We start from the raw sequence: 24,479 nt of genomic DNA, 5'->3' as shown, positions 1-24,479 counted from the left end.
TCCAGAGCTCTGAACAAACCTCAGGACTGCAGCAACTCACGTTTATATCCACTCCGTTCCTTTTACGTCAGGTTTCCAGTAGATCTTACTGTTTATATATTCATAAATACAATGTAACAATGTAAAGCTAAAGCATGATGGGCCAAACATCTTCCTCCAGTGCTCCATACAATAAAATACCGACACGTGTGAAACACACCAAACTCACTGGACAGCAGAAAACACAAGGCACCATTCCCACCTTTTTTTTTATTCGTTCATGGGATGTGGGCGTCGCTGGCAAGGCCGGCATTTATTGCCCATCCCTAATTGCCCTTGAGAAGGTGGTGGTGAGCCGCCTTCTTGAACCGCTGCAGTCCGTGTGGTGAAGGTTCTCACACAGTGCTGTTAGGAAGGGAGTTCCAGGATTTTGACCCAGCGACAATGAAGGAACGGCGATATATTTCCAAGTCGGGATGGTGTGTGACTTGGAGGGGAACGTGCAGGTGGTGTTGTTCCCATGTGCCTGCTGCTCTTGTCCTTCTAGGTGGTAGAGGTCGCGGGTTTGGGAGGTGCTGTCGAAGAAGCCTTGGCGAGTTGCTGCAGTGCATACTGTGGATAGTGCACACTGCAGCCACGGTGCGCCGGTGGTGAAGGGAGTGAATGTTCAGGGTGGTGGATGGGGTGCCAATCAAGCGGGCTGCTTTATCTTGGATGGTGTCGAGCTTCTTGAGTGTTGTTGGAGCTGCACTCATCCAGGCAAGTGGAGAGTATTCCATCACACTCCTGACTTGTGCCTTGTAGATGGTGGAAAGGCTTTGGGGAGTCAGGAGGTGAGTCACTCGCCGCAGAATACCCAGCCTCTGACCTGCTCTTGTAGCCACAGTATTTATATGGCTGGTCCAGTTAAGTTTCTGGTCAATGGTGACCCCCGGGATGTTGATGGTGGGGGATTCGGCGATGGTAATGCCGTTGAATGTCAGGGGGAGGTGGTTAGAGTCTCTCTTGTTGGAGATGGTCATTGCCTGGCACTTATCTGGCGCGAATGTTACTTGCCACTTGTGAGCCCAAGCCTGGATGTTGTCCAGGTCTTGCTGCATGCGGGCTCGGACTGCTTCATTATTTGAGGGGTTGCGAATGGAACTGAACACTGTGCAGTCATCAGCGAACATCCCCATTTCTGACCTCATGATGGAGGGAAGGTCATTGATAAAGCAGCTGAAGATGGTTGGGCCTAGGACACTGCCCTGAGGAACTCCTGCAGCAATGTCCTGGGGCTGAGATGATTGGCCTCCAACAACCACTACCATCTTCCTTTGTGCTAGGTATGACTCCAGCCACTGGAGAGTTTTCCCCCTGATTCCCATTGACTTCAATTTTACTAGGGCTCCTTGATGCCACACTCGGTCAAATGCTGCCTTGATGTCAAGGGCAGTCACTCTCACCTCACCTCTGGTATTCAGCTCTTTTGTCCATGTTTGGACCAAGGCTGTAATGAGGTCTGGAGCCGAGTGGTCCTGGCGGAACCCAAACTGAGCATCGGTGAGCAGGTTATTGGTGAGTAAGTGCCGCTTGATAGCACTGTCGACGACACCTTCCATCACTTTGCTGATGATTGAGAGTAGACTGATGGGGCGGTAGTTGGCCGGATTGGATTTGTCCTGCTTTTTGTGGACAGGACATACCTGGGCAATTTTCCACATTGTCGGGTAGATGCCAGTGTTGTCACTGTACTGGAACAGCTTGGCTAGAGGCGCAGCTAGTTCTGGAGCACAAGCCTTCAGCACTATAGCTGGGATGTTGTCGGGGCCCATAGCCTTTGCTGTATCCAGTGCACTCAGCCGTTTCTTGACATCACGTGGAGTGAATCGAATTGGCCGAAGACTGGCTTCCGTGATGGTGGGGATATCGGGAGGAGGCTGAGATGGATCATCCACTCGGCACTTCTGGCTGAAGATGGTTGCAAACGCTTCAGCCTTGTCTTTTGCACTCACGTGCTGGACTCCGCCATCATTGAGGATGGGGATGTTTGCAGAGCCTCCTCCTCCCGTTAGTTGTTTAATTGTCCACCACCATTCACGACTGGATGTGGCAGGACTGCAGAGCTTTGATCTGATCCGTTGGTTGTGGAATCGCTTAGCTCTGTCTATAGCATGTTGCTTCTGCTGTTTAGCATGCATGTAGTCCTGAATTGTAGCTTCACCAGGTTGGCACCTCATTTTTAGGTACGCCTGGTGCTGCTCCTGGCAGGCTCTTCTGCACTCCTCATTGAACCAGGGTTGATCCCCTGGCTTGTTGCTAATGGTAGAGTGAGGAATATGCCGGGCCATGAGGTTACAGATTGTGCTGGAATACAATTCTGCTGCTGCTGATGGCCCACAGCGCCTCATGGATGCCCAGTTTTGAGCTGCTAGATCCATTCTGAATCGATCCCATTTAGCACGGTCGTAGTGCCACACAACACGTTGGATGGTGTCCTCAGTGCGAAGACGGGACTTCATCTCCACGAGGACTGTGCGGTGGTCACTCCTACCAATACTGTCATGGACAGATGCATTTGCGACAGGTAGATTGGTGAGGACGAGGTCAAGTAAGTTTTTCCCTCGTGTTGGTTCGCTCACCACCTGCCGCAGGCCCAGTCTGGCAGCTATGTTCTTCAGGACTCGGCCAGCTCGATTAGTGGTGGTGCTGCTGAGCCACTCTTGGTGATGGACATTGAAGTCCCCCACCCAGAGTACATTTTGTGCCCTTGCTACCCTCAGTGCTTCCTCCAAGTGGTGCTCAACATGGAGGAGGACTGTTTCATCAGCTGAGGGAGGACGGTTGGTACCTCTCAGGTACTTCCAGACTAAGTGGGGTAACAAACTTACACTGAACAACAAGCAGCTCTTTCGTAATTGAGTGTCGGACGGAAATGTCGGGAGCGGGTCCAGACAGGAATTTTCCCAGATTTTTTCCCTTTTTTGATTTTTTTTTTTTGCCTCTCCCAGGCTTGATGGACCAGCTGGCCTTTTCCTGCTCGTCATTTTCCCATTTGCAGATGACACAAAACTTGGAAGTGTAGTAAACAGTGAGGAGGACAGTGATAGACTTCAGGAGCATACAGACAGGCTGGTGGAATGGGCGGACACGTGGCAGGTGAAATTTAACGCTGAAAAATGCAAAGTGATACATTTTGGTAGGAAGAACGAGGAGAGGCAATATGAACTGGAGGGCGCAATGCCAAAAGGGGTACAGGAACAGAGAAATCTGGGGGTATATGTACACAAATCATTGAAGGTGGCAGGGCAGGTTGAGAAAGCAGTTAAAAAAAAGCATACGGGATCCTGGGCTTTATAAATAGAGGCACAGAGTACAAAAGTATGGAACTTTTATAGAACACTGGTTTGGCCACAACTGGAGTATTGTGTCCAGTTCTGGGCACCACACTTTAGGAAAGATGCGAAGGCCTTAGAGAGGGTGCAGAAGAGATTTACCAGAATGATTCCAGGGACGAGGGACTTCAGTTATGTGGATAGACTGGAGAATCTGGGATTGTTCTCCTTGGAATCGAGACGGTTGCGAGGAGATTTGATAGAGGTATTCAAAATCATGAAGGGTCTAGACAGAGTAGATAGAGAGAAACTGTTCCCATTGGCAGAAGGGTCAAGGACCAGAGGACATAGATTTAAGGTGACTGGCAAACCATCAAAGGTGACATGAGAAAAAAACTTTTTTTTTTAAAATACAGCGAGTGTTTATGATCTGGAATGCACTGCCCGAGGGGGTGGTGGAGGCAGATTCAATCATGGCCTTCAAAAGGGAACTGGATAAGTACTTGAAAGAAAAAAAATTGCAGAGCTATGGGGCTAGGGCAGGGGAGTGGGACTAACTGGATTGTTCTTGCGTAGAGCCAGCACGGACTCGTGGGCCGAATGGCCTCCTTCAGTGCTGTAACCTTTCTATAATTCTATGATTCCTATGTTCGTGTGCAGCAATTAACCAATCTCCTCGAAAACCAAATCCCACTGCAGCTCATTCAATCACAAGTACCAAACTATTGGATGTGTCAAGCTAACCCAGCCTGCTCCTTCAGTACGGGCAATGTACACTTTGTGAAAGTCATTTTCACAAAGCTCGACTCTGAATGTCATCACTTTTCCTATTGCCCTGCTGAGAGGGGCGGGGGGAGAGGGGAAAGAGCGAAACCACCATTGACAAAGCCTTCAATGAAAAAGCCAAGTGACTCATTACTGTTACTGTACTTTATTTGGCAGGCTGCAGTGAAAGCCCAGCTCCTACCCTGGGTCCCGTCCAGTGGGCTGATGGTTCATGAGGAGCAATAACGCAGCCATTGGTAACATTTACCACGACCTGCTAACTAACACCAAAAATAAAATCAAGCACACGACAATACACTGAGGCATGGGTTACAGCAACTCACATATAAAAATTATAAACAAGTGCCAGAAATATGAATATAGAACCCAGTACACATAAAACTGAACACAAACTCTCCCCAAAAATACACCGATAAAATGTTCGTTTCTAAAGTGTCTGCAGTCGTTACTGTTCTAACCTGTGTGTATTCCCCAGTATGTTAACTGTTCCGTACTGTGTTCCTTGACGTTCTGCATGTATGTTAATTGTCAGTGTCCACCAAACATGACCCACACTATCCTAAAAATCTAAAAAAAAGGAACCAGTTAAAACCCCAAGTTCATGTAGGAAGCTGCACATTTAACGAGTGTCAATCTGTAGTTGGAGAAATATCCAGGGACGTGATTCAGTAAATCGATTCAACTTTTAATTATATAAAAAAAACAAAATCCCATCTGACAAAGTGCTGACAATTTTGAACGTCTGTGCAGAATGGGATATTTAAAGTGGAGAGGCAGGCTGCCCTGAGCTGTCAGTCAGTGGGTGGAGAGGAGCACTTTACAAATTCCAGCTATATTGTGCTCCACAGACTGAGGACACTGGGCCTTAATACGATAGATTTCACGAGAAAATTTTCAGCAGCTCGTTTGGACAGTAATCTCTGGGGTTAACCCATGCTTTCGTAGCAATTAATCAACTCAATATTGAGGGAAATTTAACTCAATGGACAGGTCCATTTAAACGTGAGCCTAACTTACATGGAGTGGTTGAGGTGAATAGCACAGGCGCCTTTAAGGGAAAGCTAGATAAGTACATGAGGGAGAAAGGAATAGAAGGATATGATGATCGGGACACATAAAGTAAGATAGGAGGAGGCTCATGTGGAGCATAAACACCGGCATGGACCTGATGGGCTGAATGGCCTGTTTCTGTGCTGTAAATTCTATGCAATTATTTCCGTGGTGTTATTTTGACCAGATTAAAGGGCTGCTCTAAAGGTCACTCTCACTCCCTTCTGAGCACATCATCAATAGCTAGAAGAGTCTGGAGACAGTATTGCATTGTGGGATTGTCACGTGCCAGGCATGAGGTCAACCCACAACTGCTGAAACTGATCACGAGTTCCAGATGAAGATGGAGATTGGTCTGTTCAAATTAATGTTAGATGGTAAAATACAGAGAGGAAAAGCAGAATACGTTTCAGTGTCAGCCCTGGCTCAGTGGGTAGCACTCTCACCTGTGAGTCAGCAGGTCGTAGGTTCAAGCCACATTCCAGAGACATAAGCACATAATCCATGCCGACACTCCCAGTGCGGTACTGAGGGAGTGCTGCACTGTCGGAGGTGCCATCTTTCAGATGAGGCATTAAACCAAAGCCCCGTCTGCTCCCTCAGGTGAAAGTAAACGATCCCACGGCATTATTTTGAAGAGGAGCAGGAGAGTTCTCCCTGGTGTCCTGGCCAATATTTATTCCTCAACCAAGATCACTTAAAAAACAGCTTATTTGGTCATTATCTCATTGCTGTTTGTGGGATCTTGCTGTGCGCAAATTGGCTGCCGCATTTCCTACATTACAACAGTGACTGTACTTCAAAAGTACTTCATTGGCTGTCAAGTGTTTTGGGACATCCTGAGGTTGTGAAAGGCCCAAATAAAATGCAAGTCTTTCTTTCTAATATTCCATTCCAATAAGATGTTTTATTAAAAAAAAACATGTTACAGAATACAAACTGATTGGAATTAACAACTGCAACCAGCCTGGAACTTCATAATTATAGTGAAATTAAGAACTTGCATTTCTATAGTGCCTCTCATCTCCTCAGGACATCCCAAAGCACTTTGCATCCAATGAATTACTTTTCGAAATGCAGTCTCTCTTGTTTTGTAGGCAAACACGACGGACGATCTGTACGCGACCAAATCCTACAAACAGCACGTGAGATGAATAACCAGTTCATCTGTTTGTGGAGACATCGATCGGGGGAGCAATGTTGGACACAGTGCCTGAGCTAACTCCAGTTCTTCAAACAATGCCATGGGATCACTTATCTGGGACCTTAGGAGAGTGATGAAATGCCCTGTTCATCACACGCTCTGTCTATACGATTTAACCATGTGATTTTTCTGGTACCAGGACTGTTCCACAACCTGTTCCAAATAAATTAATTATATCATTAATTGGCTGTGTTTTGGATCCTGTAAGAGGAGGTTCATTGAGTTTGTGGGAGCGAAAAATTTCAAGCTGTTTTACTAGGACTTGGGCACATAATCCAGGACACTTCTCGGAGCAGGTCCTGAACAGGCAGATGGGGGCCTCAGTTTAACAGGTCATCTGAAGAAGGGCACCTCCGATGATGCTGTCCTCCGAGGACCTGCTCCGAGAAGCTCTCCTGGATTATGTGCCCAAGTCCTAGTGAAACAGCTTGAAATTTTCCACTCCAACAAACTCAATGAACCTGTTCCTACAGGAGCCAAACACAGCCAATTAATGATATAATTCATTTATTTGGAACAAGTTGTGGAACAGTCCTGGTACCAGAAAAATTAAATAGTATAGACAGAGCATGTGATGAACAGGGCAACAGGCATTTTATCACTATCCTAAGGTCCCAGATTTGATCACTGATCTGGGTCAAATTCCCCAATGTCAGCAAGAGGGGTAATGGAGGACAGCATGATAATTTGACTCTGCACCCCAGGTGGAAAGGAATCCCATCGCCAATTGATCAAGAGCAAAGCTACAAGAGAATATTGGAGAAATTAATTATGGGACAACAGGTCGACATCACTCCCTTGTGATCCACAGTAATGCCCACTCATGTGCTCAAGTCTGGAGTGGGGTTTGTCCAAAATAGGATCACCACAACTTGTGCTGAGAACCATAGAACTTAACAGCATAGGAGGCGGCCATTCGGCCCATCATGTCCGTGCCAGCTCTCCACTAACCTCTCCCCTCACTCTCTTGGTGACCCCTCATCATTGACTCCCCAACCAGAGAAAATAATTGTTCCATATTCACTCAATCAAAACACTTCATAATCTTAAAATCCTTCATTAAATCTCCTCCAATGCATTCTCTACTCCAGTGGAAATAGTCCTAGTGTCCAAGTCTCTCGTCAGAACTGAAGTTCCCCATTTCTGGTGTCATCCTGGTGAATCTACGCTGTACGTTCTCTATGACTTTATTGTCCTATCTATAATGGGGTTCCCAAAACTACACAAAGTATTGCAATTACGGCCCAACAATGCTTTATACAAATTTATCCAACTCTTCGCTCTCAACTCCATGCCCCAATTTATAAAAGCCAAATTCCATTTACCTTTTTTAAAATTCGTTCATGGGATGTGGGTGTCACTGGCAAGGCCGGCATTTATTGCCCATCCCTAATTGCCCTTGAGAAGGTGGTGGTGAGCGACCTTCTTGAACCACTGCAGTCCGTGTGGTGAAGGTTCTCCCACAGTGCTGTTAATACCTTGATTTACCACACTTGCACTTTTAATGAATTATGCATTTTAACCCTAAGATCTCTCTATTCACCACACTCCAGGGTCTTCCCATTAAATGGAAGCTCGCATTAACTTCATTTTTTTCCCAAAATACATTACTTCAAACATCTCCACAATAAATTACACCTGCCCATTCCGTTAGCTTCTCCATGTGTTCTGAAGTCTTCTACAATCCCGCTCGTCGTTTATCAAGCCCCCTACTTTTGTGTCATCAGAACATTTTGTGTTTTTTACTCTCTGTGCCCAAGTCCAAATCATATAAAAATACAAAGCAACAACAGCACTGACCCCTGGGGTACAGCAATACTGCCCCCCCCCCCACCAGTACAACACCGATCTCCCTCTGCACCCCTCCCCTCCCGGATACAACACGGATCTCCCTTCCCCCCTCAGGGTGCAGCACTGCCAACCCTTCTCCAGTCCAAGCAACTCCCAAACCCTTGACTGTCAACCAACATTTCCTCTTACACCACTTCCTCGACATTATATAACGAGCCTTTGTCCAACCTCGTTAAAAATACATACACACTACAATTAATGCAAATCGACCCGAGGACATTTATCCGTTGACAAATATGTGCTGATGTCGTTGACTAATCCGTGCATCTCGACATACCCACTCATTTCATCTCCAATTATGGATTGTAAGAGTTTGCCCACAGCTGATATTTCACTAACTGGTCTATAGTTACCTAGTTTTTTCTTCATAGAAACATAGAAAATAGGAGGAGTAGGCCATTCGGCCCTTCTAGCCTGCTCCGCCATTCATTATGAACATGGCTGATCCTCTCAATACCATAGTCCCGCTCTCTCCCCATACCCCTTGATGCCTCGTGTGTCTAGAAATCTATCTATCTCCTTCTTAAATATATTCAGTGACTTTCTTAAATATATTTAATCCCTCCTTGATCAGAGATATTACACTGGCTACTCTCTAGTGCCCCACTATTTACATATTTAAGGATTTAAAAAGTTTGGCTAGAGCAGCCACAAGGGCCCAGTGACTTATCCACTTGGGAGTTCTGATCATTTTCTACAGCTATCTCCAACAGTTATTCCATCTCATCATCCAGCACACCCACAGTCTCCCCTTTTAATCTCCCTTCTCACTGCTCACTACACTCTACATTCCTCAGTGTCCTTGTCAGCAAAGAATCAATTGTGTAATATGTAAACACAAAATTACATAAACAAACAAGAACATAACGGACATTTAAATCAGGGAATGAACACTTGTCAGTTTTATTTGACTCCTCCAAAAGGAAAAAGGTTTGGGATGTCCCAAAGCACTTTACAAGAACAACTTGTGTTTATATAGTGCCTTTAAAAGGTAGTAAAATATCCCAAGGCATTTTAAGCCAATTGCTGCAAGTACTTTTGAAGTGTAGTCACTGTTGTAATGTATGAAACATGGCAGCCAATTTGTGCACAGCAAGATCCCATAGACAGCAATGTAATAAAGTCCAGATAATGTGTTCTTTTTCTCCCCCAAGCGATGTTGGTTGAGGGATAAATATTGGCCAGGACACCAGGAGAACTCCCCTGCTCTTCTTCAAATAGTGTCACGGGATCTTTTGCATCCACCTGAAGAGGGCAGACGGAGCCTCAGTTTAACGTCTCATCCGAAAGATGGTACCTCCGACAATGCAGCACTCTCTCAGTACTGCACCGGCAGTGTCAGCCTAGATTTTGTGTTCAAGTCTCTGGATTGGGACTTGAACCCACAACCCTGTGACTCAGAGATGAGGGTGCTACCCTCTGAGCCACAGCTTTCACCCATGTGCTCATTAACAACTTTTTTTAAAAAAGATTTATCCCCAATTTTTTTTTTTAAAAAGTCCTCGGAACACGTAATACCGAAGAGTGGCTGTGCGATGACGCAGCTGTGCGCGAGTCATGAATCATATGATACCTGGTTGCCGGTACTCGGGTAAATAGGACGATAGCTCTCCTCTGTCTGCTGGCAATAAGGGTAAATAGGACGATAGCTCTCCTCTGTCTGCTGGCAATAAGGATTGCATTGGAAGCAAATGTCACTCCAATCCCCAGTGGGCAGGACTAAACTAATCTCCACTAACGAGCAATCTCCTGTAGGCCATAAATTGGCTGATGTGGGAAATGCCAGAAAGGTGCAGTTGGAGTTATTCTTGAGGGGCTGGGATACATTTTTGGGGCAGAGTGGACAGAGTGCTTGTTCGCAGCAAACCACTCCTCGCTTATTCCGGGGGAAGAGCATGAGTGAGTGATGCAGACTCTGGGTGCGCCCAATGGGGGAAATGTTCGACTTCCAAGCAGTGACATCGCTCACCTTGCCGAGAGATAACTTCCACACGGAAAAAAAATAACAGAAAAGTGCTGACGTGAAGTTTCCAATGAAGAAATTAAATCGGGTTGGACAGTGCAGGAATCTGTATTGAAAGATACACGATGGGCTTCAGGCAAAATGCAACCTTAAATACAGATACTTACTCGAACAAGTCGGGTTATTTTAAAGAGCCGTGGGAAATAGTGTCAAATGGTCGATGGGAAGAGCTCAGAATCTTTTGGCGGGCTGCTCTCCACCAGGCTCAAACTGACAGGGCCAACTGGTATCCGGCTTTATGTCTCTCTCTTCCCTCGATTGCTGGGGATTTCCAAGTACTGATCATTTTAGATTTAGCCAGAGCTAAAGGGCAGTGACAGGGAGTTGCGGGGGGGTGGAGGGGGGGGAAATAGCCTTCAATTTCTCAGCAGCGGTCAAGAAAGAATTCCGGCTTGTTACGGAATGACTGAGGGCGCAGTACTCACGCAGCGTTCTGTCCACTCTCTCTGGGGCGGAGGACAGGTGCCTTTTTTTCTGTCGGAAGTTGAATTGTTTGCCCGAATTTGAGACTCCTCTCACGACAGTAATAGCTGGTTGTGTCTGTGAACTTGAATGGGCGAGGGCTGACCGTTTTGTAGATTTTACTGCATCCGCCACCTGCTGGCCCCGTTACCCGAAATCCTTCTGAACCAGGCTGCATTGTTCCTCATTGTTTATTCTGCCTCCTCTTTTCGTGTCACCTGCCAGTGTGGCAGTTTACCCTACAATGCTCTCATCCAAGTGGTCTGCATACATCGAATAAAAATAGCAAGACTTCCGATAACATCTCAGCCAAGCGAGCAGCCCAAATTAGCAGCCCTGGGATCAAATGCCAATTCTCAAAATAAATCTGCTCCACAGAACCTGGAGGCTGACCAGAAACACAAGGGCAGAATGGCCGAGTGCAGAAGGAGTCAGGCTCACTCACCTTTAAAAAGAAAAACTCAATTTCCTTTCTTGCTGCTTTCCAACCCAAAAAGAGTCCTCCAACCTCAGCACCTGATAGCTTCCCAGTTGCATGAATCCTCCTCTCCTGCCTCCTGTGCAGCTCCGTTGAAAGATAGTATTGTGTTTGTATCTGCCCGCTCAGGGTGGATGTAAGAGATCCCTCGGCACTATTCGAACAGCAGCGGAGTTCTCCCGGTGTTCTGGGCCAATATTTATCCCTCAACCAACATCGTTAAAACAGATGATCTGGTCGTTATCATATTGCTGTTTGTGGGATCTTGCTGTGCGCAAATTGACTGTGTTTCCTACATTACAAAGTGACTATACTTCCAAAGTACTTCATTGGCTGTAAAATGCTTTGCGACGTCCTGAGGTCGCAAAAGGCACTATATGAATGGGAGTTCTCGCTCGCTCTCTTTCCCTCTTCTTATTTACAAAATTTTACTCTGCAAGAGCAGGGCAGGAGCTGCCTCACAAACCAGACCTCTACCAACATCAGTACAAACTCCTCCTTCCCACCCTCCCTCCCCCCCCCCCCCCCCATTCCCGACCTTGGTACTGGCCTGGAAGATCAGAGGAGCAACGCTGAACAGGGCTCTGTCTCTCCGCGCCCTCAGGCAGCCCTTCAAAGTTCGCAGATCACCACCTCCAGCACCGAGCTGACTGCCCCTCTTCAGAAAGCCACCGGAAATGGCATCCCTGAACTCCCACCACACTGCCCTCAGTCTGGGCAGCCAATCATTTCTGGACTGTTTACCATCTCTTTACCTGGTAGCCATCGTTTCCCTTGGTGGTCCCTGGAGTTTTTGAACCCTGAATTTAATCGTGCTCGAGAGGCGGCCTGATCTGGGAACCCTTACAGCTAAACCCAGCCCTGATTAGACAATTAACCTCAATCATCTATGTCAGATCAACGAGTACCCAATGTTCAGTTCATGACTTGAACAGCCAACTCCAACAGTTGGGCAATTTTAACACTTGTTAAAGATGGGCCGATTTTCTGGAATTTGGAGAGTCTCTTTGTGTTCTACGTTTGCCCATAACACTGCTGTATTTAAAACCTATCTTGTAACCCAAGAATGACCTGCATTACCTCTCCATGCTGCCTTGTCTTGTTGGCATTCAATCATTCCATATTTATGAGGATCATTTGCTGTACTAGATATCCTTCAGGTGTCAGCCGTGGCTCAATGCTAACACTGTCGCCTGATTCCTCAAGTTGTGGGTTCAAACCCCACTCCAGAGGCTTGAGCACATAATCCAGGCTGACACTGTAGGACTTCGGGAGTGCTGCACTGTTGGAGGTGCCGTCTTTGGGATAAGACGTTAAACCGAGACCCCGTCCGCCCTCTCAGGTGGACGCAGAAGATCCATAGCGCTATTTGAAGAAGAGCAGGGGAGTTCTCCCTTGTGTCCTGGCCAATATTTATCCCTAAAACAAAGTAGCTGGTCATTATCACACTGCTGTTTGTGGGAGCTTATTGTGCGCAAATCGGCTGCCATGTTTCCTACATTACAACAGTGACTGTATTGTCTGTGAAGTGCTGTGAGACGTCCTGAGGTGGTGAAAGGCACTATATAAATACATGTTTCACCATCCTGGGTACAAAACATTCTCCAGCACACTTCTCCCTGAAAGTACTTCAAATAGAATATTTTCATGGTATACTACTTCAATATCTCTCAATCCTTGACCAATCTTTTCTATTTTGCTTAAAACTTGCATTTACATAGCACCTTTCACAACCTCGGGACATCCCAAAACGCTTTGTAGCCAATTAAGTACTTTTGACGTGTAGTCACTGTTGTAAGGTAGGAAGTGCAGCAGCCAATTTTCACACAGCAAGATCCCACAAACCGCAATGAGATAAATGTCAAGGTAATCTGTTTTAGTGACATTGGTTGAGGGATAAATATTGGCCAGGACACTGGGGAGAACTCCCCTGCTCTTCTTTGAATAGTGCCATGAGCCCGATCACAATCACCCAAGAGGTCTCATCCAAAAGACGGCATCTCCGACAGTGCACTGGGATGTCAGCCTGGATTTTGGGCTCAAGTCCCTGGAGTGGGATTTGAACTCACAACCTTCTGATTCAGAGACGAGGCTGAGCCAGAAGTTCAAATGCAGCAGGCATGGTAAACAGCCTAGGGGCGCCCAGCTTTAGGACTGTTCAATATTTCAGGATATAAGGCTCATTCATAACATTTTCCCACCACATTTTAAGCAGATTTAACAATGGAGCACAATTGCTAATTATATTACACTTGTAAAACAAAATCTCTCTTTGGTCATGAAATCCACAGTCCAAGCACAGAAACATCTAAAAAACACAAAGTGATCCCACAATCAGCACCATGAAATCAAAGTGATTCGATCCTAATCTGGACAAATTGATTAGGTTGAAAGTGTATTCTTTAGGAAAATGGATATCTTGCACTGTTAACTTAAAGGAATATCCCAGATTCAGATTTCCCAACGAGTTGGGAGAGTGTTACAGGAAGTAAGTGTGACATATACATAGGAACAGGAGTAGGCCATTCAGCCCCTCGTGCCTGCTCCACCATTTGATAAGATCATGGCTGATCTGTGATCTAACTCCATATACCTGCCTTTGGCCCATATCCCTTAATACCTTTGGTTGCCAAAAAGCTATCTATGTCAGATTTAAATTTAGCAATTGAGCTAGTATCAATTGCCGTTGCGGAAGAGAGTTCCAAACTTCTACAACCCTTTGTGTGCAGAAATGTTTTCTAATCTCGCTCCTGAAAGGTCTGGCTCTAATTTTTAGACTGTGCCCCCTACTCCTAAAATCCCCAACCAGCGGAAATAGTTTCTCTCTATCCACCCTATCCGTTCCCCTTAATATCTTATAAACTTAGATCAGATCACCCCTTAACCTTCTAAACTCCACAGAATACAACCCCAATTTGTGTAATCTCTCCTCGTAACTTAACCCTTGAAGTCCTGGTATCATTCTAGTAAACCTACGCTGCATTCCCTCCAAGGCCAATATGTCCTTCCGAAGGTGCGGTGCCCAGAACTGCTCACAGTACTCCAGGTGCGGTCTAACCAGGGTTTTGTATAGCTGCAGCATAACTTCTGCCCCCTTGTACTCTAGTCCTCTAGATATAAAGGCCAGCATTCCATTTGCCTTCTTGATTATTTTCTGCACCTGTTCATGACACTTCAATGATCTATGTACCTGAACCCCTAAGTCCCTTTGGACATCCACTGTTTTTAACTTTTTACCATTTAGAAAGTACCCTGTTCTATCCTTTTTTGATCCAAAGTGGATGACCTCACATTTGTCTACATTGAATTCCATTTGCCACAGTTTTGCCCATTCACCTAATCTATCAATATCGCTTTGTAATTTTATGTTTTCATCTACACTGCTTACAATGCCACCAGTCTTTGTGTCATCAGCAAACTTAGATATGAGACTTCCTATGCCTTCATCTAAGTCGTTAATAAATATTGTGAATAATTGAGGCCCCAAGACCCTGCGGGACTCCACTAGTCACATCCTGCCAATGTGAATACTTACCCATTATCCCTACTCTCTGTCGCCTTTCGCTCAGCCAACTTCCTAACCAAGTCCGTACTTTTCCCTCGATTCCATGGGCTTCTGTCTTAGCTAACAGTCTCTTATGTGGGACCTTATCAAATGCTTTCTGGAAGTCCATATAAATAACATCCATTGACATTCCCCTGTCCACTACTTTAGTCACCTCTTCAAAAAATTCAATCAGGTTTGTCAGGCACGACCTACCTTTCATAAATCCATGCTGGCTCTCTCTGATTAACTGAAAATTCTCGAGAAATTCACCCTATAGACTCCAGCAATTTCCCCACAACAGATGTCAGGCTAACTGGTCTATAATTCCCCGGTTTCCCTCTCTCTCCTTTCTTAAAAAGCAGAGTGACATGTGCAATTTTCCAATCTAGAGGAACAGTTCCTGAATCGAGAGAACTTTGAAAGATTATAGTTAGGGCATCCGCAATGTGCTCACCTACTTCCTTCAAAACCCTGGGATGGACACTATCTGGTCCTGGGGATTTGTCACTCTTTAGTGCTATTATTTTCTTCATTACTGTTGCTTTACTTATGTTAATTTTATCGAGTCCCTGTCCCTGATTCAATATTAGTTTTCTTGGGATTTCCGGCATGCTATCCTCTTTTTCTACTGTAAATACTGACGCAAAGAAGTGCACATTCTATTTTGAATATACTTCTCGTGAACTGCTTGCAGCTTTGCCCACAGTTCATTGATAAGTACAAAACCTTTTTTTTAAAACATAAGAGGGCGATGGAGTTGGGAGAAAGATTTAAGAAATCCGCTCCATGGAACCACCTAATGGCCAGAGCCTGCCACTACATTGTGACAGTTGACATATCAATTTACAATGGTAAATGCTGACAGAAAGACAGAACCAAAAATTGTGACAACAGAAAGTAAATGCGTGCCCCTAATGCAAGATTTTTAATAACATATCAATAACTGGTTGTTAAATTTAATTCTTTCAACCACACTCACATCCTCTTTCACCAAAACCCTTTTGTAGCATCATCATATCCATTTTCAGATGCAATTATAACAAGGGGTGGAAGCTGTAACAGGCAATCTTCTCCGGGCACCCAAAGCCAAATTATTACATTCATAATTGGAATGCAAGAATTCACAGCGACCTTCCTGTCTGACCAGCAATTAGTGCAACCACAAAATGACAGGCCAGAACAGCGAGACACGTTAAATTCAACAGTTAGTGCATGGTGAAATACAAAGACTGCACATAGATTCTCCAGGGAAAGGATATGGTTTATATCCAGTCAGGGATCTACATCGGAAACGTCCAAGAATTGTCAATAATGGAATTCTAACTTAATGACCTGCTGGAGGTCTGTTAAAGAAAGATAGAACGTGCATTTCTATCGTGCCTTTCATGACTGCAGGATATCCCAAAGCGCCTTACAACCAATGAAATACTTTTCGAAGTGTAGTCACTGTTGTAATGAAGGATATGTGGCAGCCAACTTATGCACAGCAAGCTCCCACGAACAGAAATAGGAGGATATTTCAAATGAATACGTGGCTAGAGGAATGGTGCAAGGGGGAGGGATTCAAATTCCTGGGACACTGGAAACGGTTCTGGGGGAGGTGGGACCAGTACAAACCGGACGGTCTGCACCTGGGCAGGGCCGGGACCGCTGTCCTAGGAGGAGTGTTTGCTAGTGCTGTTGGGGAGGGTTTAAACTAAAGTGGCAGGGGGTTGGGAACCTGAGCAGGGAGAGAGAGGAAAGCGTAACAGGAAGGGACAGAAGGTATGGAGTAATAGGTAAAGTGTTAAAAAAGGAAAAAGCAGGAACTAAGCGTCACAAAACAGATTTGAAAGTTCTTTATCTGAATGCACGTAGCATTCGTAATAAAATGGACGAGTTAACGGCACAAATAACTACGTATGGGTATGATCTTGTGGCCATTACAGAAACATGGCTGCAGGGTGACAACGACTGGGAATTAAATATGCCAGGGTATTTAACAATCAGGAAGGACAGGCAGGAAGGAAGGGGAGGTGGGGTGGCTATGTTAATAAAGGAAGGAATCACTGTAATACAGAGAAATGATATTGGGACAAAGCATCAAGATAATGAAACAGTTTGGGTGGAGATAAGGAATAATAAGGGAAAAAAAACATTAGTGGGCGTAGTATATAGGCCTCCTAATAGTTGCAACTCTGCTGGAAGAAGTATTAATCAGGAGATAGTCGGGGCATGTAATAAGGGAACAGCCATAATTATGGGGGATTTTAATTATCATATTAACTGGACAAATCAAATTGGGCAGAGCAGCCTTGAGGACGAGTTCATTGAGTGCATCAGGGATGGATTTCTTGAGCAGTATGTAACTGATCCTACAAGGGGGCAGGCAACCTTGGACCTGGTCCTGTGTAATGAGTCAGGATTAATTAATAATGTCCTAGTTAAGGATCCCCTTGGAACGAGCGACCACAACATGGTTGAATTCCATATCCAATTAGAGGGTGAGAAGGTTGATTCTCAAACAAGCGTACTGAGCTTGAATAAAGGAGACTATGATGGTATGAGAGCGGAATTGATTAAAGTGGACTGGGAAAATAGATTAAAGGGTAAGACGGTACATGAGCAGTGGTGTTCATTTAGGGAGTTATTTTACAACTTTCAAAATAAATATATTCCACTGAGGAAAAAAGGGTGTAAAAGAAATGACAGCCACCCGTGGCTAAGTAAAGAAATCAAGGATAGTATCCGACTAAAAACAAGGACATATAAGGTAGCCAAACTTAGTGGGAGGATAGAAGATTGGGAATTCTTCAAAAGACAGCAAAAAGTAACTAAAGGATTGATTAAGAAAGGGAAGTTAGATTATGAAAAGAAATTAGCAAAAAATATAAAAACAGATAGCAAGAGTTTCTATAGTTATATAAAAAGAAAAAGGGTGGCTAAGGCAAACATAGGTCCCTTAGAGGATGAGACCGGGAAATTAATGGTGGGAAACACGGAGATGGCAAAAATGCTGAACAAATATTTTGTTTCAGTCTTTACAGTAGAGGACACTAAGAATATCCCAACACTGGACAAACAGGGGACTCTCGGGGGGGGGGAGGAGCTAAATACGATTAAAATCACTCAAGAGATGGTACTCAGTAAAATAATGGGACTCAAGGCGGATAAATCCCCTGGACCTGATGGCTTCCATCCTAGGGTCTTGAGGGAAGTGGCAGTAGGGATTGTGGATGCTTTGGTGATAGTTTTCCAAAATTCCCTGGACTCAGGAGAGGTCCCGGCAGATTGGAAAACTGCTAATGTAACACCGTTATTTAAAAAGGGTAGTAGGCAGAAGGCTGGAAATTATAGGCCAGTTAGCTTAACATCTGTGGTGGGTAAAATTTTGGAGTCTATTATTAAGGAGACAGTAACGGAACATTTAGATAAGCATAATTTAATAGGACAAAGTCAGCATGGCTTTATGAAGGGGAAGTCATGTCTGACAAATTTGCTTGAGTTCTTCGAGGATATAACGTATAGGGTGGATAAAGGGGAACCAGTGGACGTAGTGTATTTAGACTTCCAGAAGGCATTCGACAAGGTGCCACATAAAAGATTATTACTTAAGATAAAAAATCACGGGATTGGGGGTAATATTCTGGCATGGGTGGAGGATTGGTTATCAAACAGGAAGCAGAGAGTTGGGATAAATGGTTCATTTTCGGACTGGCAACCAGTAACCAGTGGTGTTCCACAGGGGTCGGTGCTGGGTCCCCAACTCTTTACAATCTATATTAACGATTTGGAGGAGGGGACCGAGTGCAACATATCAAAATTTGCAGATGATACAAAGATGGGAGGGAAAGTAGAGAGTGAGGAGGACATAAAAAACCTGCAAGGGGATATAGACAGGCTGGGTGAGTGGGCGGAGATTTGGCAGATGCAATATAATATTGGAAAATGTGAGGTTATGCACTTTGGCAGGAAAAATCAGAGAGCAAGTTATTTTCTAAATGGCGAGAGACTGGAAAGTACTGCAGTACAAAGGGATCTGGGGGTCCTAGTGCAAGAAAATCAAAAAGTTGGTATGCAGGTGCAGCAGGTGATCAAGAAAGCCAACGGAATGTTGGCTTTTATTGCTAGGGGGATAGAATATAAAAATAAGGAGGTATTGCTGCAGTTATATAAGGTATTGGTGAGACCGCACCTGGAATACTGCATACAGTTTTGGTCTCCATACTTAAGAAAAGACATACTTGCTCTCGAGGCAGTACAAAGAAGGTTCACTCGGTTAATCCCGGGGATGAGGGGGCGGACATATGAGGAGAGGTTGAGTAGATTGGGACTCTACTCATTGGAGTTCAGAAGAATGAGAGGCGATCTTATTGAAACATATAAGATTGTGAAGGGTCTTGATCGGGTGGATGCAGTAAGGATGTTCCCAAAGATGGGTGAAACTAGAACTAGGGGGCATAATCTTAGAATAAGGGGCTGCTCTTTCAAAACTGAGATGAGGAGAAACTTCTTCACTCAGAGGGTGGTAGGTCTGTGGAATTTGCTGCCCCAGGAAGCTGTGGAAGCTACATCATTAGATAAATTTAAAACAGAAATAGACAGTTTCCTAGAAGTAAAGGGAATTAGGGGTTATGGGGAGCGGGCAGGAAATTGGACATGAAGCTGAGTTCGGATCGGTCAATGCCCTGTGGGTGGCGGAGAGGGCCCAGGGGCTATGTGGCCGGGTCCTGCTCCGACTTCTTGTGTTCTTTAGATTTGTGGTTGGGATCAGATCAGCCATGATCTTATTGAATGGCGGAGCAGGCTCGAGGGGCCGATTGGCCTACTCCTGCTCCAATTTCTTATGTTCTTATGTTCTTATGATCAGATAATCTGCTTTTTTTGGTGGTGTTGGTTGAGAGATAAATATTGGCCAGGACACCGGGGAAAACTCCCCTGTTCTTCTTTGAAATAGTGCCGTGGGATCTTTTACGTCCACCTGAAAGGACAGACGGGGTTTTGGCTTAATGTCTCATCCAAAAGACGGCACCCTCCGACAGTGCAGGGTTCCCTCAGTCCTGCACTGAAATGTCAGCCTCGATTTTGTGCTCAAGTCTCTGGAGTGGGACTCGAACCCACAACCTTCTGACTCAGAGGAGAGAGTGCTACCCACTCAGCCACGGCTGACCCCTGTTGCTCCAACACAATTGTCTGCTGCATTTGACAGGTTTATTTTGGAACCTTTTACTTTAATACATTGGGCTAAAATAGCCTAGCCAATTTCCACAAACTATGCAACAAATGCCAATCAAATTCATATTGAAAGGACTTAGAAGAATGTAGTGATCTTTTACAAATGAGGTTTTTCCTTTATTATTTAACACCTCTAAATAAAGCAAGTTTAGTATTTTCATGTGGAAAGTAACTCTGGTTGGATGTTAATAAAACCTTACTGCTCAGAAAGAGACCATTCAGCCCATCATGCCTGTGCCGGCTCTTTGAAAGAGCAATACAATTAATCCCACTCCCCTGCTCTTTCCCCATGTCCTGCAATACTTCAAGAAATTAATACTGAAAATTATTTTGAATCTCCCAGCATGCTCTAATGACCTCACCTTGGCATTCATCAGTTTTCAGGCTAAATTTGTATCACTTAATACGGTGCAATACTGGATGAGTACATGGTCAGTTATCCAAAGTATTCACTTATCCAAACACGGGGGAACCCATTCAGGGAAGACCCACTCTTGTATTTCACACAAAAAAAAATTCTTCTTACAGTGCAGTGTGTTCTCACTCTTAGACTAGTGTAAAATGAAAATACATTGGAAACTACAAAACGCTCATTTTACATTGACCTGCTCCCTTCTTCTCCCCAGCCCCACACACACCCAGTAAGTGTCCCAGTCCAGAGATATTTAGACAAGATCTAAAGTAAACTAGAGTATTAATTAAATTGCAAAAGTAGGACATGGAGGACACAGCTTGGAACTCGTAAACGGACAACGTGGGGCTGTTCTTCACACGAAGAGTCACCAACACTTGGAACGAACTTGCAGACAAAGCAGTGAAGATGACAGAATCATTTATTAAATATTTAAAATGCCTCAAAGGGAGGATCGTAAGGTCATGGATGAATGAAGATGAGCCAAATGGCCTTCCTCATTCATAGCTGTCCTGGGATAATGTGGAATACCACTACTTTAGCAATCCACTGAAGTATAATTGATCAGAGTGGGAAGAGACAGCCCATGTTCAGAATGGCCTCCCTTCCTCAGCTGACCGGCACAAGTCTCATTGGAACGTGCCCTTCCACATGAAGTGGGAAATGTTGAGTCAATTTGACATTCGAGTTCAAAGTTGGGCCTTAAACTGCATCAGCATTTCAACCACCCAGTTTCACCTGAGACACAAGTACGGGGCGTTATCATGGGATGCTGCAGTGAAGTGTCAGGAATTCTTAGAGCAATGCAAATTAGACAATTTGTTTCAGATCATTTTTCCTTCAACTTATCAAGCATCAGATTGTAACAAATATCCTGTATACTCATGGAAGGATGCCAAACAAATGGAAAATCTTACCAATTAAATGTTACAGTCAGTTTAAAGCAGAATTTAGACAGTCAAAAGAAAATGCACAATATAACATTTCCCCATCACCAACTGTGGAATATCAATCCAATATTCCAATCTACAAAGTTCAACATTGACAGTTGTGATTCCACAGATGTCTTGTCAATAGCCATCATTCCCTTTCACGATCAGATACTCATCTTGTACCTTTAACAAAGGGATTAACTGGTCTGATATTATACCGTACATCTATTCCTCTTCTAGTTCAAAGTTTTTGTTCAAGTCTTGTTAATTTTACACTCATTGCCCTAAGTCCTGTAATCATAGCTCAAGCTATAGGACCTGCTCCAGGTCCATTATCCGTACCCGAATGGACTTGGAGGACCTCAGCTATCTTTACATTCCTTTCTCCAAACGTTAAAATTTGCCAATTATCATTGTTTGACTCATGGCAAGAATATTTAATGTAGCAATATTAAATATAGGTCAACGGTGATTCATATTTGATTCTTTCATCGTGGAAGACTGGATTCATTAGAGTATCAATTTTCCCTTCGGTGGTAGGACTCCTGCTAGCACTTCAAAACAGGACCTCTTGTTAAACAAAGAGCTAAACCCATGTTGGGACCTCACACCGTCAAATAAAGCAGCACAGGCAGGTTTGTCCACTTTTTGATCTTGCTGACTGAATCTGGTCTCGCTCATAATTCCTATCCACAAATGTTTAACCGGTAACAAGAGATTTCTTCTCACACTAAACAATCAGCCAAGCACTTCAACCTCAACCCATTGTGGCAACTTTCATTTACGTACAGGATGCTTCCGTAGCTTTGCATCTTATGCTTTCAACATCCTTCACCCATGGTCCTTCGAACCATCAATGGGCCCATTTACTTTCTGTAAGTCATTTGCATCTTGAGTTCTGTCCTATCTGTTGAAATAATCAAAGTCAAGCTGTCCATTGAGTAAAACACAACATTTTTTGGACCAATGACTTGGAATCCCAGTATGGTATCCAAACTTGGGCTTTGACCGTCTCTGCACAATGCTTCTCATGAACTGAACCTCCATCCTTCAAAAACTTTCCATGTCTAAGAGCAGACTGTGACATCAGCTCTCAGAAAACACTGGATTTTGAGAGATCAGGACCAGTTCCCCAAGATTAATGGAGAGGTCATCTTTGAACAGTCACCGAAGGAAGGAATGTTCTGATGAGTTGGCCTGCAAGAGTTTTGGTCATCCATGGCCCCGACATCTCACAAACTGGCAACGAAGATCGAGGGACTGGACCCAAAATAGTTAAGGAAGCTCCTAAAACCAACTGCATTCTTCAAGAATATAAGAGTCAGGGATGAAAAAATGCAGTTCGCCCCATTGAGGGCAGTTAATTTTCCCATGATGGCATCGAATTGTATTTTCAATAACCATTTTTTTTAAAACATCGTTTTTGTAACTGGAAGGCTGTTTCCAGTGGGGTTCCGCAGGGCTCAGTACGAGGTCCCTTACTTTTTGAGATATATATTAATGATTTGGACTTCAATGTAGGGGACGTGATTCAGAAGTCTGCAGAGGATACAAAAATTGGCCGTGTGGTTGATAGTGAGGAGGAAAGCTGTAGACTGCAGGAAGATATCAATGGACTGGTCAGGTGGGCAGAAAAGTGGAAAATGGAAATCAATCCGGAGAAGTATGAGGAAATGCATTTGGGGAGGGCAAACAAGGCAAGGGAGTACACAAAAAATGGGAGGATACTGAAAGGTGCAGAGGAAGTGAGGGATCTTGGAGTGCATGTCCACAGATCCCTGAAGGTAGCAGGATGGGTAGATAAGGTGGTTAAGGCGGCATATGGAATGCTTTCCTTTATTAGCCAAGGCACAGACTATACGAGCAGGGAGATTATTGGTCACCACATTACAGGAAAGATGTTATTACACTAGAGAGGGTACAGAGGAGATTTACAAGGATGTTGCCAGGACTGGAGAATTTTAGCTATGAGGAAAGATTGGATAGGCTGGGGTTGTTCTCTTTGGAACAGAGGAGGCTGAGGGGTGATTTAATTGAAGTATATAAAATTCTGAGGGGCCGAGATAGAGTGGATAGGGAGGACCTATTTCCCTTAGCAGAGAGGTCAATAACCAGGGGGCATAGATTTTAAGTAATTGGTAGAAGGATTAGAGGGGAGCTGAGGAGAATTTTTTCACCCAGAGGGTGATGGGGGTCTGGCACTCACTGCCTGAAAGGGTGGGAGAGGCAGAAACCCTCAACTTAATTAAAACGTATCTGGATGTGCACTTGAAGTGCCGTAACCTACAGGGCTACGGACCAAGAGCTGGAAAGTGGGATGAGGTTGGGTGGCGCATTTTTGACCAGCGCGGACACAATGGACCGAATGACCTCCTTCTATGCCGTAAATTTTCTAAAGAAACCTTTTTTTGGTACAGTATTCTTCATTGTTACTGAGTGAAGTTTTTTTCCTGATCAAACATTCCAGATTGACATATGATATAAATTGACATGGATATCCTCTGTTCCTAGAATACTTTGAAGTAATAATCTGGGATTACCTCATCAATACTTTATATACTTTGACGATGTAATAATTGGTAATAATTTTCCAAAATTCTCTGGACTCGGCAAAGGTCCCGGCAGATTGGAAAACTGCCAATGTAACACTCTTATTTAAAAAGGGTAGTAGGCAGAAGGCTGGAAATTATAGACCAGTTAGCCTAACATCTGTGGTGGGTAAAATTTTGGAGTCTATTATTAAGGAGACAGTAGCGGAACATTTGGATAAACATAATTTAATAGGACAAAGTCAGCATGGCTTTACGAAGGGGAAGTCATATCTGACAAATTTGCTTGAGTTCTTTGAGGACATAACGTACAGGGTGGATAAAGGGGAACCAGTGGACGTAGTGTATTTAGACTTCCAGAAGGCATTCGACAAGGTGCCACATAAAAGATTATTGCTCAAGATAAAGAATCACTGGATTGGGGGTAATATTCTGGCATGGGTGGAGGATTGGTTATCGAACAGGGAGCAGAGAGTTGGGATAAATGGTACATTCTCGGACTGGCAACCTGTAGCCAGTGGTGTTCCACAGGGGTCGGTGCTGGGTCCCCAACTCTTTACAATCTATATTAACGATTTGGAGGAGGGGACCGAGTGTAACATATCAAAGTTTGCAGATGATACAAAGATGGGAGGGAAAGTAGAGAGTGAGGAGGACATAAAAAACCTACAAGGGGAT

At 44.4% G+C, this 24,479-nt stretch overlaps 1 protein-coding gene across 3 annotated transcripts in view; it reads right to left on the bottom strand.

Moving 5' to 3' along the window:
* Window positions 1–24,479, bottom strand: part of tln2b (talin 2b) — a 320,826-nt gene that overhangs the window by 213,232 nt on the left and 83,115 nt on the right. Inside the window, exon 1 of one of the 3 annotated variants that reach the window (XM_067973307.1) lies at window positions 10,633–10,653. The exons of the other annotated variants lie outside the window; for them this stretch is intronic. The gene's annotated coding sequence lies outside the window, so the exon portion shown is untranslated. Of the gene's footprint in view, window positions 1–10,632; window positions 10,654–24,479 lie in introns of those variants that run through there. 3 annotated transcript variants of the gene reach the window in all.

Source organism: Heptranchias perlo, chromosome 38 (assembly GCF_035084215.1).
Source record: "Heptranchias perlo isolate sHepPer1 chromosome 38, sHepPer1.hap1, whole genome shotgun sequence".
In the NCBI taxonomy this organism is placed as follows: Eukaryota; Metazoa; Chordata; class Chondrichthyes; order Hexanchiformes; family Hexanchidae; genus Heptranchias; species Heptranchias perlo.
This window is presented reverse-complemented; position numbering and strand designations above follow the sequence as displayed.